Below are 19,539 nucleotides of genomic sequence, written 5' to 3' on the forward strand. Positions count from 1 at the left end.
TCTTCCTCTTCCTCATTCTCTCTCTTTCTATTCTCATTTTATCCCTATTCATCATCTTCATCTCCTTCTAACCCATGTTTCTTTCTTCTTCTTCCTGTTCATTCCTCCCACCCCTATAGTGAGGTCTACTTTATAATGACAGTTGAGAAAGAAAGGAGAACAACGTTGCCGATCCTCTGTCTTGTCAATGCCTTCTATAGACGGTTGCTGATACATGTTTATTGATTAATAAAAACAATATGAAAGCTTGTTCCCTTTATTATAAAAAACTTTAAAATAAAGGGTACTACAAGTTTTAATATTGTTTTTATTAATTTGTACAAAAGTAGCCCCATGTAAGTGAAATGTATTTATGTTTATTGATGTAATATCAATTGTTCATTCTCGTTTAAAATAATCAATTATATTTTATTAAACAAGAAATTATGTTTCTCAATAATTTCATAATACATGTTCATATTTAAGATGAAATATTTTGTTAATCAATTGTTAATTCTTCATTGTTGAAAGATGATCTGGCAACAGAGCGAAGCGAGAAAGAAATAGCGCTATCCACTTTGTTGAATGATAGACAAGGATAGCAATACCATTGCTAATCAAACACTGCCATTATAACGTAGACCTCACTATGGATCTATTTTTCCTGCCATCATTGTCTCTCCTCTCCTGACTCCATCCTTGTTCATTTACTCCATCTTCATCTACTTCCTCACTCCACGATGCCTCTTGCTCTTCTCATTTCATCCTTTTCTATCTTCTCCATCACTTTCTACCCCATATTTCTGTCTTTCTCTTCCTGATCATTTCTCCCACCCCTTAATCTAGTATTACTGTATTTTCGTCACTCTGTCCTTACGTAATCTTTTTCCATCTAATTTATCTTTTTCCTCCGCATATTCCTTTTTTCACTCCCTGTTTATCACTCCTCCCCCTAGATCCATTCTCTCTCAGTCTCTCAACCTCTACCTCCCCCAGTTTCTTGCTATCATCTCATCTTCCGTAGTTGATTACGTCATCGTTTTCCATCTAATTCATCTTTTACCACCGCATATTCCTTTCTTCCTCTCCCTGTTTATCTCTCCTACCCCTAGATCCATACTCTCTCTCTCTCTCTCCTCTCTCTCTCTCTCTCTCTCTCTCTCTCTCTCTCTCTCTCTCTCCTTGGTAGAGAGTTAGTGGGAAGGGTATATTAAATATTCTTTCCGAAGAATGGACATTGATATGTCCAAAGCTCCGCCAATTTATGTGGATGCATAACAATATTATCTTTAGTTATTACAAATTGCTTTTTTCGTATCATATACAGTTCAATAATTATTTTCTTAGTCTATATTATGTAAATTCATCTATAATTTTGCTGTACCGTATTGTAAGCTATTTTATATAAGTGTATAGGGCAGTATATATTGTAATCTACATGACCAAATTAATCAATCAATCTCTCTCTCTCTGTCTGTCTCTACCTCTTCCTCTCACAGCTTCTTGCAATCTTTTATTCCTTTCTTTCTCTTCTTGTATATCTTTCCCACCCCTAGATTAATTCTCTCTCTCACTCTCTCTCTCTCTCTCTCTCACCCTCTATCTATCTCTATCTCTCTCTCTCCACCTCTTCCTCCCTCAGTTTCTTGCTATCATCTCATCTTCCGCAGTTGATTTCTGTGAAAGGGTGAGTAGGATTTGCTAGGGGTGATATTTTGGCATAAAGTAAGGGTGGGGGTGGAAGAGGTATCAATCAATAAAACGTCGGCACAGTCTCAGTTCTCCCCCTTTTCTTTTCATCCTTCAACTCATCCTTGTTTATAAATAAACGTGATACAGTCATGCCAAAAAGTTCATTCCACCCACCTACCACAGATCATCAGGTTCCTGTCATGATGAATTTATCCCGAATATTGATGTCGACTTCTTGATTTGTCTTATTTCGACTTGATCTTCTCTTTTTTATTCATACTAGTTTCTTCTTCCTCTACTTGTTATTTTTCTTCTCCTTCATCTTATTTTTTCTCTTTCTTTTTCTTCTTAATCGTCTCCTTCACCTTATCCTTATCCTTTTTCTCTTTTCTTTTCTTCCTAATTTTCTTCTTCTTCTTCTTCCTCCACTTGTCATTTTTCTTCTCCTTCACCTTATTTTTTTTCTTTTTTCTTTTCTTCTTAATTTTCTTCTTCTACTACTCCTCTTCCTCCTCTTATTTCTTCTTATTTTTTCTTTTTTCTCCTACACCTCCACCTCCTCTTCCTTCTTCTTCTTTTCTTTTTCTTTTCCCACACCTCCTTCTACTCCTCCTCCTACTCGTCCTATTTTTTCTCCTCCTTTCTCTCCTCTTTCATCAATTTTAAAATATTTTGAATAGCAAAGTATTGGACTTTTGTTTTTCTGAAAAAATTGATTGAAACAGAGTTTACGGAAAAATCCTTTCACATTCCTAATGAAAGTTTCTGTTCAGAGCTTTTTGAAGTTGATCGTTCTTTTCGAGATTTTAATTATTCCCAAGAAGGGTTGAGGATAAGAGTTACAAGAGCTTGGAAGTTTGCTTCTGATCATAAAATCTTGAGAGACGCATCCTGTATCTTGGAATTTCCATCGGAAAAAGAGGCTGAAGACGAACACGAAAAATAAAGAAGAAAAGGAACAAAATTAAGAAAAGAAGAATAAAAAGAAAAGGAAGATGAATAACAAGAAAATGAAGAAGAGGCAGAAGAAGAGCAAGAAGAAAATGAGGAAGATACAGAAGAAGAAGAAGAAGCAGAAGACTAACAAGAAGAAAATGAAGAAGAGGCAGAAGAAGAAGAAAATTAAGACGAGGCAGAAAAAGACAATGAAGAAGAAGAAAATAAAGAAGATGCAGAAGAAGAAGAAGAAGAAGATGAAGAATATGCAGAAAAAGAAGAAAATTAAGAAGAGGCAGAAGACGAACAAGAAGACAATGAAGAATTAGCAGAAAAATAGGAAATGTGGAAGAGGCAGAAGAAGAGGAAGAAGAAGAAGATGGAGAAGACTAACAATAATAAAATGAAGAAGAGACAGAAGATAGTGTGATATCCCACTGTAGCATTGAAGAAACTTCACCGAAAATCTCTTCTTTATAAAGCCCATAATGTAGTATCCTCAACAACATGTGCTTCTATGTATGGGGGCACTTTTCCGGCGGCCACTGTTACACAATACGTAAAAACTAACGATCAAATAAATATCGAACTTGTTGAAACGTGGAGAAGAACGATTTGTGTTGGAACAGCGCAGCGCGTTACAGCTCTCAAGCCGGATATATTTCACTGGCAAACTTTTATCCCCGCAGTTTCCCTGTTGGAGAACAGTGTGTTGGGATCAAGTGGTTCTTTATTCTTGTCTGACACCTCCCTATATAAACAAATACACCTACGACTATAGTGTGGTCCACGTTATAATGGCAGTGAATAAAGATAGAAGAATAGCGCTGCGATTCTCTGCATTAATTAATTATATTTCTACACTGTCAAAAACATATTTGTCATCGTTGTGAACCTAGAAAAGGCTAGTATCACCGGCTTTGTCAAATGATAGACAAGGATAGCAGAACTAAAGTTGATCAAATACTGTCATTATAACGTGGACAACCTGTTTGTTATTTATGTGAGGTAGGATAACGAATCGGTATCAAAACTACATAATTTCCTCGTCTTTACACTGTGATTTTTCTTCAATACACATAATTCATTCGTTGGTTTAATTTACTTGCAATTCATTGATATTGAAAAAAATGTGGAAGGATAATAAAATTAAGAAGAGAGAGGAAAAGACTGAAAAAAAGAAGAAAAATATTAGTTAGCAGAAGAAGATAATGAAAATATACTAATGAGAAGAGAAAAGAGAAGGTTGGAAGAAAAAGAATGAGGAAAAGACTATTAGAAAATTCAAAATGGAAGAAGGATGATGATTTGGGGGGAGAATGACAAGATGGAGAAGAAAAGGAAAATAACAATTAGCAGAAGGAGATGGTGAGAGTATACTATCGAAAAGAAAAAAGGAGAAGGTTGAAATAAAAAGAATGTGAAAGAGGAGAAGAAGGAAGAGGAGGAGAATGATGAGAAGGACAAGAAGGAGGGGGAGGGGGTCGCTAGGAGGGGAGTGGGAGGACTAGGAGTAGGATGAGAAGGACGAGGAGGAGGAGGATTATGAGAAGAGATACATAGAAGACAAGAGAAGAAGAAAAAATATGAAAAAGGACAAGACAAAGAATGAAGTTCATGACGATTAACAAGTGGACAAGAAGAAGAAGAAGAAGAAAATTAAGAAGAGGCAGAAGAAGAACATGAGGAAAATGAAGAAGAGACAGAGGAAGAAAAAAAAATAAATTGAGAAGTAAAAAAAGAAAATTTCATAATATTTTAAACAACTCCTGTGTTGTGAAGGTGGTATTGTGGTGGTCCGTAATGAAACCGTATCTTTATCACTATCCGTAATACTATATCCGTATTAATGAAAACTACTTCGATATTCTAAAAATCACTAATATTTATTAAAACAATGTGGTATACTAGTTTTACTTGGTTCTTGATTATCAATCTCTAGAAAACTATTGTAACTGTTGGCATTTCATCGCAAACTATTGTAATTGAACATAATATGAAAATTGAATAAGCCATGTTTGAATAGAAATAGCTATTTTAATGTTCACACTGTGAATGGTAGATAAGAATTACTCAATTTGTATATTGAATCAACATCAATTATTATGTTGCCAGGTAACCACATCTGTAGGGATATCACAAAAACTGAAAGCTTGAAAATTGTGCAGCAGAATATTATATAGTATGGGTGAAACGTGAAGCCCTTCGATTGGCCACTTGCTGTTGACCAATCAATGAAGGTCGATCTATGCTGCCATTGGCCGAGACGACATGACCATATTTGGAATACTTGGGAGTGTCTTGTCTCGACCAATGGCAGTAGATCTCAACTTTCATTGTTCAACAACTAATGGCCAATTCCAGGGTTCTAGGGTTCTTCTAGACTAGGGTTCTTCTTCTAGGGTTCTTCCAACTAGGGCTCTTCCAGACTCAACTTCTGCTCTTCTATAATTTTAATAATAATAAGTAATTTTTTATTAATGGATAAAACACGAATACATAAATAAAGTCCATATTTTGGACAAAGTAGTATCTCAAATTGGTTTAATAAATTTGTGGTTTTGACTTAAGGAGTTTCAATTTAATATGTTTGTTCTCATGACAGGTATGGGTCATGAGACCCATAGTCAGCATTACAACTACATAATAATATTCTTATCTACTGTAATACACTGAACTTGAAATACATAATAATTAATTATAGAAAATCACAAGAGCTCTTTCTATCATATTTCATATACAGCGCGACTAGTTTTAGCTATAATGGCATGCATTAACAAGTTTCCTTCCCGTAAACATTCATTAGGCCCTATCAAAATACTTGATTACAAAGTACTTAATCCCTAATTAATAATTAAATGATTAGTAAATTATATTCAAAGTATGAATCTAAATTAATCTTTTAAAGTATTCTCTTTTTAAAGCTGTTGAAACTGCGTCTTTTCCATTCATCTCTTAATTTTATTTATTTGCTCTGGAAGAAGGATGATGATTTGGGGGGAGAATGACAAGATGGAGAAGAAAAGGAAAATAACAATTAGCAGAAGGAGATGGTGAGAGTATACTATCGAAAAGAAAAAAGGAGAAGGTTGAAATAAAAAGAATGTGAAAGAGGAGAAGAAGGAAGAGGAGGAGAATGATGAGAAGGACAAGAAGGAGGGGGAGGGGGTCGCTAGGAGGGGAGTGGGAGGACTAGGAGTAGGATGAGAAGGACGAGGAGGAGGAGGATTATGAGAAGAGATACATAGAAGACAAGAGAAGAAGAAAAAATATGAAAAAGGACAAGACAAAGAATGAAGTTCATGACGATTAACAAGTGGACAAGAAGAAGAAGAAGAAGAAAATTAAGAAGAGGCAGAAGAAGAACATGAGGAAAATGAAGAAGAGACAGAGGAAGAAAAAAAATAAATTGAGAAGTAAAAAAGAAAATTTCATAATATTTTAAACAACTCCTGTGTTGTGAAGGTGGTATTGTGGTGGTCCGTAATGAAACCGTATCTTTATCACTATCCGTAATACTATATCCGTATTAATGAAAACTACTTCGATATTCTAAAAATCACTAATATTTATTAAAACAATGTGGTATACTAGTTTTACTTGGTTCTTGATTATCAATCTCTAGAAAACTATTGTAACTGTTGGCATTTCATCGCAAACTATTGTAATTGAACATAATATGAAAATTGAATAAGCCATGTTTGAATAGAAATAGCTATTTTAATGTTCACACTGTGAATGGTAGATAAGAATTACTCAATTTGTATATTGAATCAACATCAATTATTATGTTGCCAGGTAACCACATCTGTAGGGATATCACAAAAACTGAAAGCTTGAAAATTGTGCAGCAGAATATTATATAGTATGGGTGAAACGTGAAGCCCTTCGATTGGCCACTTGCTGTTGACCAATCAATGAAGGTCGATCTATGCTGCCATTGGCCGAGACGACATGACCATATTTGGAATACTTGGGAGTGTCTTGTCTCGACCAATGGCAGTAGATCTCAACTTTCATTGTTCAACAACTAATGGCCAATTCCAGGGTTCTAGGGTTCTTCTAGACTAGGGTTCTTCTTCTAGGGTTCTTCCAACTAGGGCTCTTCCAGACTCAACTTCTGCTCTTCTATAATTTTAATAATAATAAGTAATTTTTTATTAATGGATAAAACACGAATACATAAATAAAGTCCATATTTTGGACAAAGTAGTATCTCAAATTGGTTTAATAAATTTGTGGTTTTGACTTAAGGAGTTTCAATTTAATATGTTTGTTCTCATGACAGGTATGGGTCATGAGACCCATAGTCAGCATTACAACTACATAATAATATTCTTATCTACTGTAATACACTGAACTTGAAATACATATTAATTAATTATAGAAAATCACAAGAGCTCTTTCTATCATATTTCATATACAGCGCGACTAGTTTTAGCTATAATGGCATGCATTAACAAGTTTCCTTCCCGTAAACATTCATTAGGCCCTATCAAAATACTTGATTACAAAGTACTTAATCCCTAATTAATAATTAAATGATTAGTAAATTATATTCAAAGTATGAATCTAAATTAATCTTTTAAAGTATTCTCTTTTTAAAGCTGTTGAAACTGCGTCTTTTCCATTCATCTCTTAATTTTATTTATTTGCTCTGCTGACTATGTACGTTGTACAGGTTTATTTTCTTACCAACTGTTATTCTTTGGCCTGGAAGTTGGAAGATGGATTCCAGAATCCATCTCAAACCCTACAATGCTGACGTTATATTTTCTTGACAAAATCACCGACTTGTCGAAACTTTTTGGCGAAGTTTGGTATCCTTTTATGAGTATTCGAGAAGCGCCAATAGATGCTGGAAATTGCTCACAAAGAAAGACGACTTTCGCCATAATCTGCTTAAGATATTGAGCGTCCAACTTTTTTTATGCTGTTGGATCTTTAGATCTTGCAACTCCTCCAATTTGAACTTCTTTTACCGCGCTGCAAAACTTGGGGAGTCCTCTCGATTGAAGTGTATCTTCTCTCTCCCTTTATCTTTAATTAATTTATCTTTCATTCAACTATCTCTCTTCATCGTCAAGTCCTTAATTCTTCTTTCTTCTTTTATCTTCACCTTCTTCTTTATTCTTCATAGTGGTTTTCCCTTTCACGATTATTATCATCGTCATCTTGATCGCTGAGAAACTTTCGTTAAAAGCTTTGTTTACGGTGAAGTTAAAGTTGGGAACCTTCATCCACAGGTCAACGTTCCGCGTTCCTTTGGGGAGGAAATTTGAAAGAAGACTGAAGCCAAGTGGTGGGTGAACCCAAAATTTATGTTAACCCTTTACAATTTAAAGGGTAATTTATAATTTAGTAAAGTCTCTTGGAAGTTTGGTCTCTTTTTCGTGATTAATAATTATTTTAATATTAGTCAGCTTCCTCTATTTTCAATTTTTTAATTCTTCTAGAACTAGTACGAGCTGGAACAGGCATTATAGCCTAAACCTTGAATCACGGAATAAACAATCTAATTATAGAATTTTTCTCTGCTTGAATATAAGTAGTACCATAGAGAAACAATAGAGTAAGTAGATATCCCATGGTATAGGGAGTTCATGTCAGAACTTTTACTGTTACCTCAAGCCGATTACTGTCGATTATTGTCAATTTTTACTGTTTTGTTGGGGTGATAGTGTATGAACGGCACAATTTGAGAGACTACCAGCGTCACACAGCTGCATAGGAAAGAACTACGTGAACTATCGGCTTGGGATAACAGTAAAACTAGCAACATAAACGCCCTATACCATGGGATATCTACTTATGCTATCGTTTCTCTTTGGTAGTACTAGTTGTTTCACTGGGAAAAATATTGAGTACCACCAGAAGCAGCCATACAAAAATTTATCTGAACTGGGTACTTATTCGTTGAGATCGTTTTACAAGAGATAACTTTAAGCAAATTTGTAATTTTTCTGTCGATAAATTATCACACTTATATCCTCAGTAAACCTCTCTAAGAAAACATATAGTAGAAGACCTCTTCAAATACTTTTTGTCATAGTCATACAATCTCAGTTGTTTTCCCTGCATGAAATCAAGCCGGTAAACAGCTGTTTGCAGAACAAATAAACTCTACTGTAATGAAACCATATGTTTTCTTTACAGTCGAGTATGTTTCCTAGTTCCGAAATAGGAACAGCAAAACTGCTACTAAAAAAACCTCCTTCAGCGCTCTAGGTGGAAGTTTTGTCAACTTCCACAAAATTCCTGATTCGGAATTTGTAAACTAGGTTATGTTTATAGAATGCATGCAGTAGCTTCAGCACAAGCAGGTAATGTTTTCTATTTCTCAATTATTCTTCTTTAGATTATTACGACAAAAAATAGTGTATATTACTTGGACGTGAATGTCTTTTGCATTGTTCGAATGAAATTCTAGTTTTGGCTAACGCCTCGACTAGAAGCATCATACTCGCCTGCAAAAGGCCCCTTCCCGTCCATGTGACGTAAGATACTATTTTCATTGCCACGCCTTTGGTTGATATTCTCTCTTTTCCTTGATTTTGTGAGATTTCAACCTAGGGGTTTTGCTTCAGTGTTGTTAAAACTTTCTCACTGTTACTCTTTTTTCTTCTTAATTTACTCTCTGAGGCCCTATTGTAATCCACCCTCTTCTCCTGCATCCTCTCTCTCTCTGTCCCTGTTTCTCCTCTGCTTTCTCCTATGCCAGTGGTACCCCAGGGTATTGTAGACAATTTGTCCTTTTAAACAGTGTGCAAAAGTTGTAGATTCAGAGAAGGGAGTGCTCGAGAAAAGTAGAGGGAGAAATGTGAGAGGAAGAGAGGGGGAAGTAGAAGAAGAAAAGTATGGTGAAGAGGAGGAGGAAGTAGAAGAAGAAAAATATGGCGATAAGGGGGAGGGGGAAGAGAAAGTTCCAATGCGGACTGCTGGTTTTTTTTTCTGGAACATGGCCAAGCATGTTTCAAGGGTGTGCTTTCTTGGGTGGTTGGGGTAGGGAGTTAGGAAAGGATACCAGAATACTTCACCCAACTTGTAGGTATATTGTGCTGGTCGTTTGTGAGTAAAATACGGAATCCACAAATTTCTTCGCTCCTATCTCCTTCTTCTTCTTCTTCTTCTTCTTCTTCTTCTTCTTCTCTTCTTCTTCTTCTTCTTCTTCTTCTTCTTCTTCTACTACTACTACTACTACTTCTTCTTTTTTTTTCTTCTTCTTCTTCTTCTTCTCCTCTCACTCTTCATTTTATCGTTCCTAAGTCCTCTTTAATCGTCATAAACTTAGCCTAATTCTTTGTCTTGTCCTTTTTGTATTTATTTCTTCTCTTGTCTTTTATCTATCTCTACTCATACTTCTTCTCCTTCTCATCCTCATCCTACTCCTAGTCCTCCCCCACCTTCTTCTTCTCCACCTCCTCCTTCACCTCCTTCTCCTTCTCCTTCTCCTATTTCTCATCATCCTCCTTCTACTTCTTCTTTTTCATCCACCCTTTTTTTTCTCTACTCAGTAGTATATTTTCATTATCTTCTTCTGCTAACTGTTATTTTCCTTCTCTTCTTCATCTTCTCATTCTCCTTCCAATCTCTCTTCTTAATTCCATTATCCTTTGAACATTCTCCATTCTTCTGTTACCATCTTTGGCTACAGCTACAGCCTTGATTCTCCAAATACATCCTCGGCTCTTCCATGATTGAACCCTTGTAACTTGATAAAAGTCTATGTAAACCACTCCCTGTTAGTCAATATGACTCCAACCTTTGTTAGATCCTCTACTAATGAACATTGAGTTGGGTAGTAGAGTAGGCTTATTTAAGACTGATTTCAACTTGTGATTCAATTGACTGACTACAGAGAGTAATTTTTGAAAACTTACCTGATTAGAATATTGTTGAAGTCTAAGGCTAGGCACACACCAGTTAGTCAAGACAAGACAAGACATGATCAGACACGTTCAGTCACAATACTTCACATTGTTGCTTATGACGCAACTCTCACTGATTAGTCATTGCAATTAGGCATGTCTTCATAAGCAACTATGTGAAGTATTGTGACTAAACGTGTCTGATCATGTCTTGTCTTGCCTTGACTAGCTGGTGTGCGCCTAGCCTTATTTTTACCTTACTAACTAAATCATTATCATAATCATCTACATCAATATTATCATCATCATTAATTTATTTATTCATATCATCATCATTTTAAGATGAATTATTGCAATTGTTTTTTCAAGAGATTTCTGGCCTTTATTTGTAATTAGGTGAAGCAGGATAAACCAATTTTTTTAATGTATCGCAATGATCGAAGACAGCAAAAAATAAAGACTGTCATCAAACAATAAACTTTGTCAAAACTCAATTTTGAGTACGTCAATATCAGAATAAAAAAATGATATTAAAATCACTTTATTTATATGAGTTACTTTTGTACAAATTAATAAAAACAATATAAAAACTTGTAGTACCCTTTATTATTAAAAACTTTGAAATATTCCAACGACTAGTTTCGACAATAGGTCATTTTCAGAAATAAATATTTCAACTTGAAAATGACCTATGATCGAAACTAGTCGTTAAAATATTTTAAAGTTTTTAATAAAATGGTACTACAAGTTTTTATTAAAATGATAATGTACTTTGAATAAACCTACAGACTAATATTTTACTAATCCAATGGTAAACTCCAAATCTATTAAGATCCAACTATAAAAAAGACAAATTTAAGTGACTGCAGATTTTCCTACTCCACAAGTCGACTCAAATTCGAAGGAACTTGACTTTGCTAATCCGAGATTCATCGTTGCAAGAAAAACCAGAAATGACATTTCAGAGTAAATTCTATTTGCAGAGCGAAGGGAGATGGTCTCGAATTTGGTTTGCAAGATTTTTTAAACGGAGTGGATTATTATTTTTGATGACTAAGTTCTTTTCGAGATGAGACTGGTCGCCTAGGGCTTGAAAGTCTCTCAGATTCACTGAGACTCTAGACAAAGTGGCAATGAGATGTGGTGAGATTCACTTAAAACTGGCAGCATTAATGGAATGTGAACCGTCTGGTGTTGTAGGTGAAGAATGGTGATAGAATCACGTGGGTCTCTCTGTTGGAAGAATTATTGCCTTTTTAAAGGTTATTGGAAAAACGTAATTCAAGTGGCGCTGAACTGGATTTCATTCAGTAATTTACTCTCTGTTCTGTCTCTCTCTTTCTCTTTTTTCTCTTCCTCGTTTCTCGCCTCAAAATAACTCCAGAATATTCTTTCATTTCAAAACTTTCTCTGTACTTGTGACAGGAATAATTCAGTTCTCTCAAATCTGATTCGAGTAGTCAATGAAAAAGAGTTCTTGAATGGAATGATTCAATTTTCAAATTCCAATTTAGCAAAATTGATTTTATATTTCCACCTACCTATCAAAATATTTTGGGGCAGATTCAAATTAATCCTAGAGCATAGGTAAAGCAATATATAAAGGACGGTGAGAGAAACGGTACCCTTGAAGATGAGAATTTCTCTCTCTCTCTCTCTCTCCCTTTCTCTCAGTTCCTCTTTCTCGCTTCTCGTCTCATAATAACTCCATAATATTCTTCATCTTTATTTCAAGACCTTATTATTCTATTATTATTAAGGATTTTATTATTCATGTGTTTTTCGAGATTTGATTTTATATTCAACTAATAGTATGTTTTCTTTGTTTGCAGGTACGTAATGGGAACTGAAAGCCAATCAAATATTATGACTACAAAAATCTGTCCCATTTATGGTGAGTTCTTTAACTTTTCAAGGTGTAATTCAGGTAAAAGTAAAGTTTTTATGGTAATTGAAGCTTTCAGTAAGTTTTGCATTGAATCTTTCCATTTTCGAACCTTGATAGATATAGTAGTATAATAATGTATAGTAGTATCAGCTTCTAGAAGTAATGATAGTCTACTATTGGTACAATAATGATAGATAGTTCTGTTAGTCTACCTTTATATTCAATTTTACAAATAGAATTAAGTAATTTATTACATTAAAAGCTTCGGTTTTATAACAGTATTACAGTACAATAAGTGAATTAGCAAGTCTACAATTTTATTCAATTTGACAAATAGAATATCAGTACTGTATTACATTGAAAGCTACAATACAATAAATTAGTGAATTAGCAAGTTCAACAGATTTATCTTACTATCTTAGTTATCCTATATTATTAATTGATGATAACATCATTTATTCCATCTTATCTATCCTACATTATATCAGAGACAAAATAAATATTATATTCCTCTTCTCTAGTACTCTCCCCATATCTGTGATTATAATATCCAGGCATTCATCCATTTTCCGATTGAAATCCATCTATTTGTGTTCATTAAATACAGGATTGATTCTATGAGATTTATTTATTTACAATGCAAATGACACTAATGTAATAACATTGAAAGATAAAATAATAAGGTAGTCCTTTTGCTATTTTTCTTCCAAATTTATAGGTGACAAAGTCCAAGATAAGGTTAGAGTTTCACGTGTACAATTTTTATAAAATTTTGGTCCAAAATAAACATTAGAACTATAAATTTTGAATTTAGATGGCTTCAATTGATGAATAATTAGAAATATTCCATTCAATTACCACTTTTAACGAATAGTATTGAGTTATTTAAGAAAATTTGGAACTATTCAAGAAACACAAACTCGTAAACTCGAATTTATATGATTTCCAACTTGATTCACCTATATATTTGTCCATACTCAGAAACATGCCCTTAACATTCATTCATCTATTTATTAATTCATCTATTTATCCATTCATCTTGCATTTATTCTACTGACTATTTATTCATCTTTTCACTTATTATTGAGTTTATTAAGTTATTTATAAGTTTTTTAAGTTTATTTAGTTAATTTATTGAGTTTATTCATCTATTTATCCATTCATCTTGCATTTATTCTACTGACTATTTATTCATCTTTTTACTTATTATTGAGTTTTGAAACGCACCCTCTCATAAAAACATTGATCTTCACATACACTTGGTGTGTAAGGTATCTTGACAACCTAGATCGCCTATTTCCCAAGGAAAACGATGACTACGTATCCTAGCAACGCCCTCAAACTTGTGAGTGTGTGAATGAAATAGTGCGTGTGTGAGTTAGTGAGAGAGCTGTGAGGAGGAACGGGTGGGATTAGTGAGGCAGAGGTCGACTCAATTCCGTCTAACGAAAATGCTCTTTTTCTCGCCATATGTGGTAGAATGCCCAATGATATATGATTTGAATCCAAGGCTGCGTTCAAGCATAGAGTAGAACAATCTTAATAAAAGAATAAAACAATCTTCGTAGAGAAGTTTTATCTGGTTCAAGCTTGAAACATTCTGTTTGTGTGGGTGGGTGTATGATTGGGGCGTCCCTGTCTCTGAGGCATACCTCCTATATTATCTTCACACTTCAATGTTTAAATCTGGGAAGCGTAGGTGTTACCTGTAACAAATGCTCACAGTCTAAAGTAAATCCTACTGTACCTGTTCATTATTTTTGGTTGATTATAGTCCTCATTTTTAGTCTCTATCTGGAATTAAGGGGTGCAGTTGAAATGATGCATAAAATAGTTGGTGATGAACTTCCTCTCTGATACTCCAACTTTTTTCTGGATTTGAATGTGGTACAGTCAAAATTATGCATAAAATTATTGGTAAAGAACTTCCTCTCGGATACTCCAAATTTTTAGTCGGGAATTGAATGTGGTACAGTCAAAATTATGCATAAAATAGTTGGTGAAAAACTTCCTCTCGGATATTCTAACTTTTTTGTCGGGAGTTGATGTGGTACAGTCAAAATTATGCATAAAATAGTTGGTATAAAACTTCCTCTTGGATTTTTCAACTTTTTCCATGCCTTCATTGTGTTTCTGATTTGTTTTTTATATTATTCAATAAGAATATCTATCGCAAGATAATCATCACTGCTACTAAGGAATGAAAGTTTTCAGTTACAGTATATTTATCCAGCTATATATTCAGGATCATAATAATCCCGTATTCCTCATGCCTCTATCAAAATATCTATCTATCTATCTATCTCTATCTGTTAATCTTGAGTTCAAATAATCATTTTTTTTTTCAATTTATCATACTACAACTAGAGAACTATCAAACCATCAAAAACAATTACAATACAAATGTGAATACTATAACATTAAATACAAATAAAACAGTTTTATTAAACAAGTTTTAAGCATTGAATAATTTCTTGATAGGCATAGTTAATTTAATGAATAAATAAACACCTCACTATAAATGATATGTGTTCAGTGTTGGGGTATAAGTTATTAGTTGCTTGTTGCGTGTTACAATAATTACTATTTACAAACTTTATTCAGTGATATTGGACAAACTCATTTTTATTTCTCTTTGCAACACCGTATGAACTCGATTTCTTGGTCTTGAGTTCAAATAATAATCTTTATTTTAATTCCTTATATTAAGGTGCGTACAGATTTACGCGCCGCGAACACGAGCAATTCACTTTTAATCAGCTGATGCCAAGCCTTTTATATCAGTATCTTACCGTTTCTATAAAAATACAGATATAATCAGCTGATTAAAAGTGAACTGCTCATGTTCGCGGTGCGGGTATCTGTATGCACCTTTAGAAGTTGAAGAAGAGAAGTTGTTAACAAACTCAGTTTCTTTCTCAAAACAACTCGTGTTTCCAATCTTCAGTTCAAATATGATTTCAATCTCCCATATTAAAACTTGAGAATAAACTGTATCATCTCTATTAAATCTACCGTATCAAATCGATCAATACTTATTCCAATCTTCCCTATTAGAAATGAAAAACAAACACATATATATTTTGAAGTTGATGCTTGGTAGAAATATACTGCCAGAATTCGAACGTAGTATTGACGAAAAAGAAAAACCCTCTGCTTCCCTGAATTTGTGACATTTCGCCGAATGCCTGTTAGCCTGCTGTGGATTGAAGAGAGAGAGAGGGAGTGAGTGAAGGGAGGAAAGAGCAATGCAGAATTGAGAGAGAGAATTGTGCTCTTGACGAATAAAAAACCGAGTTCACAACCATGAAATATAAGCAGGAAGGACTGAAAAAGCTCCCTGTGGAATTGTGCAAAAAGTTGGCCTATACGCCATTTCCCTACCGTGTACGTATATATATATATATTGTATCATATATCGGTATGTATTCATATACTGCATATCGCAGCCCAAAGAACCGAAATCTTCCAGTCAGATGCGGGCTGAGAGTCTCTTGTGATTTGCTAACAATTGCTTGGATTTCGCTAGCAATTCTTTACCTTCAATTGTGTATGGTTTGCAGTCAGGTGGGCTTGAAATGGATATTTTTGCGGTGCAGTGGAATTGTTTTAGGGAGTACTCCGCGGAAATTTTAAAAATAAGGGTTGTTTTGTTAGAAATTTGGTTTCGTTTTCAGATTTTTACTTGCTATCTAGAAATATTAAAATCTGGATAACAGGTGGGGAATATTGCTGTGCCATATAATATTGTTCAAATTCAATTTTGGGATTGATGTGAGTTGTAACAAATAATTTGGTTTGGGTTACTAGATCTTCTAGCTTGTTCTCAGCTTCTTATCAAACTTACTAAAGTCTTGGTTACTAACTTACTGTCTAGTCTTGGCTAATGACAGAGCTTTACCTTCATTGGTCAACAGCTAACGGCTAATCGTAGGGCTTCACTCTCAGTATACATTCTGCTCCTCAATTTTGAGCTTCCAGTTTACTAGAGATTGATAATTGTGTAGCAGCCTAATATCTATCCAACCAATCTTTATCTATCGAACCTATAGTATCTTAAATTGGTTCAATTGGTTTTGAGAATATCTAGTCGTTTTTATTCAAGCAAATATCCCTGAAATATTAATGCTACAGTTTATTAAGGTTCTGAATTCGAGACATTCACATTTTTGTAAGTTTTAACTAGTATCTTAATTTTTTTAAATAAAATAGTGGTTATGACAATACTGTAACAAGTGGTTTCTTTTCTAACAAGTATCATAGGAATATAAAAGCTACAGTTAATGAAGTTTTTTACTTTCGCATTTGTATGTTTCAACTAGACTAAAATATGAGTCAGAATAGTCTTAGAATTTTAGTCAGAATATGACTTAGAATTTCCAAAGGGGATCACATTTCAGAGCCCAAATAAATATATCTGATAAATTAAAATTTGCTTATAATTATCATGTGTGGTCTTCAATTTTATGTATGCAATAGCTGCAATACAGGAAACGGAAAGCAAGTGTGGCTAAAATATTTGTATCTTTCAACCAGACCTATTGAAAAAAATGCCTTTTCCATCCCAAAGTGAATTACATTTCATGGACCAGATATCTCCAAAAAACTGTGTAATGATTATCATGTGTGTGCCCTTTAACTTTATGTATGCAATAGCTGCAATATAGGAACCGAGAAGCAAGTGTGGCAATAATTATTATTTTTAGAGGGTTGAAAATGGAACAACTAGGTGGAAAAATATGGAACGGAAATACTGGCAATACGAAGAGCTGCTCTAATTAAACCCACGGTGGTGTTCTGTTATTAAAACCGTGCTCTATCCCAGCACCACTGACTGCGATGCTGCTGAATCATCAGTAAATTGAACGATTTAAAATTCCATCAAAGATTTAGTTCTATTACTACTGCTTCCAGTCAGATTCACTTTAAATAGTCAGCATTGAAACCCATTTGAACAGTCAGCATTAACACTGACGATACCCTTTCAACCAATCCTAACAATTGTAAATGAATCTCTTTTTTGCACTCTGTGTGTTTCTAATAGAATCTCCGTTGTTTCATTCATTTGCTCTGCAGGTTTGGTTTGTTGTTACTGTGATGTTTGTTCCTGATTTCAAATTACTTGTTCACTAGATTGCTTTTCTTGTTAGTCATCGAGAATAGTTTCATTTTGAAAGCTGAGGTCGTTGTGTGGAAGCCAATCAAATGAGGAGTTCAATCTTGTTGAGTTGAGTGTCATTAGTTTCGTTTGTATTGTACAAGAGACTATCGGTGGATTTCAGAAACGAGGTTTAGTTGTTGACCAAGTACCTATACTATATTGGTTGCGGGTTTGTGGGTGATGTTGCGGCGACGAGCAGTGTTTTCCTACCTCTCGCGTTCCAGATTCACAACTACTGAACTTTTAATATTGAAAACGGTGGAATGACAGATTGAAGCTTCAACGCGTGGCTATCCTATCTTGCCTGTGTGAAATGAAATGAAATGAAAAAATTCTTTATTAGGCGGAGTTAGGACTTTTAAGTCCTCTCTACCACTCAACCTCAAAATGTCTGATTATTGTTTCTGTTTGTGTTTTATTTCTGGTTCAAAATTTTTCTTTATAACTCAATATTTTCAAGTTCTGAGAGTTTATTGAATGTAATCATTCTATTAAAATTTAATATTTGTTTATTTTAATCAAATAAAATTCAAAATTTCCAGTTTATTTATTTCTGGACTGAAAAGTGGACTTAAATCAATTCAAGTGGATAGCACAACCTATTAATTTTATTCATTCATAGCTCTACCTTCATTGTATTATCATTCATCCCATCATCATCACCTACGCTTGAAATACTTCTAGAAAGTCGACTTTGTAAAATAATAAAAAATAAAATAATTGTTATCGCTACCCTCTACAGCTGAACATCAGCTTAACATCCTATAAAGTCATGTTGATTCCATATTTATATTAATTTAATTTGCGTAATAGAGATATTCCGCAACGTCAGAAGACGTCACATTTCTGAGGCTCATTACTTCTTCCATCATAACTGCGGTTTTACCTTATTCTATTATTTTTGTTATGGTAGTACGATGTTATCAGGGCCCTGATGTTATTAGGGTTTCATAACATTAGACCCCACAGTTAGTATAAATACGGCACAGACACCCCCAATATTGTCACGTCATAATTATGATGTTTACATGATAATTATGATATACAGAATAAAATACGTCGTAATTATGACGTAAGGTTAGTGGGTGGCTATGACGTGCTTCTCTAGTTGTAGGACCTTATGTTATAAGTGGGGAATGGTTCAACTGGTAGGAACCAATGTACTTGGTAGGAACAGTTTGAAGTATTTATATAGCAGCATATTTATTCTACATCAACTACAGACAGACGTCAGTATGTGAGTGCCTTCAATTTGTCTAGTGTATGAACATTATCTGAAAAGTTCTGTTCAAGTAGGTTTGAAAGGTAAATAGAAAGGTTAGGGAGGTTAGGGTCCTGCCTATAAATGGCAATATTTTTATATTATTTGAAATGTGTTGATAATTGTGAGATATTATTCTATAAATCAATATCCTGTTATAAATCAATTACTTTTATTCATTTCACACATTTACATTTTATATTTTCTTAATCTATTAATCAAATAATAATATTGAGCTTTTCCACAGCATAGATAGAGTAAGCCATGGCTTTTTCCGTAAAAACTAACTTGTTTATTTATTTAATTAACGATGTTGCTTTTTTAATTAATCACATTCATGATTACTTTCATATGATGATAACATCACACTTCAAAATAGAATGACCATCGCTACACTCTCATATCCTACATAATGTTATCTATATATATAAATGCGAAATGGCACTCACTCACTGACTGACTCACTCACTCACTCACTCACTCACTCACTCACTCACTCACTCACTCACTCGCATAACTAAAAATCTACCGGACCAAAAACGTTCAAATTTGGTAGGTATGTTCAGTTGACCCTTTAGAGGCGCACTAAGAAATCTTTTGGCAATATTTTAAATCTAAGGGTTGTTTTTAAGGGTTTAAAGTTCGTCTTTTAGCATCTATATTCTTCTTCTCCCAATCTCTTAATATTATAATTGAAATTTCCATATCATATGTTACTATAGAACTATAATCTAGATAGAGTACCTCTTCGAAA

At 34.1% G+C, this 19,539-nt stretch overlaps 1 protein-coding gene across 2 annotated transcripts in view; it reads left to right on the plus strand.

The window, feature by feature from the left end:
• The window catches only part of LOC111059468 (brain tumor protein), a 123,167-nt gene that overhangs the window by 94,906 nt on the left and 8,722 nt on the right, over positions 1–19,539 (plus strand). Inside the window, exon 1 of one of the 2 annotated variants that reach the window (XM_039439273.1) lies at positions 12,321–12,369. The exons of the other annotated variant lie outside the window; for it this stretch is intronic. The gene's annotated coding sequence lies outside the window, so the exon portion shown is untranslated. Of the gene's footprint in view, positions 1–12,320; positions 12,370–19,539 lie in introns of those variants that run through there. 2 annotated transcript variants of the gene reach the window in all.

Source organism: Nilaparvata lugens, chromosome 12, assembly GCF_014356525.2.
Source record: "Nilaparvata lugens isolate BPH chromosome 12, ASM1435652v1, whole genome shotgun sequence".
Classification (NCBI taxonomy): domain Eukaryota; kingdom Metazoa; phylum Arthropoda; class Insecta; order Hemiptera; family Delphacidae; genus Nilaparvata; species Nilaparvata lugens.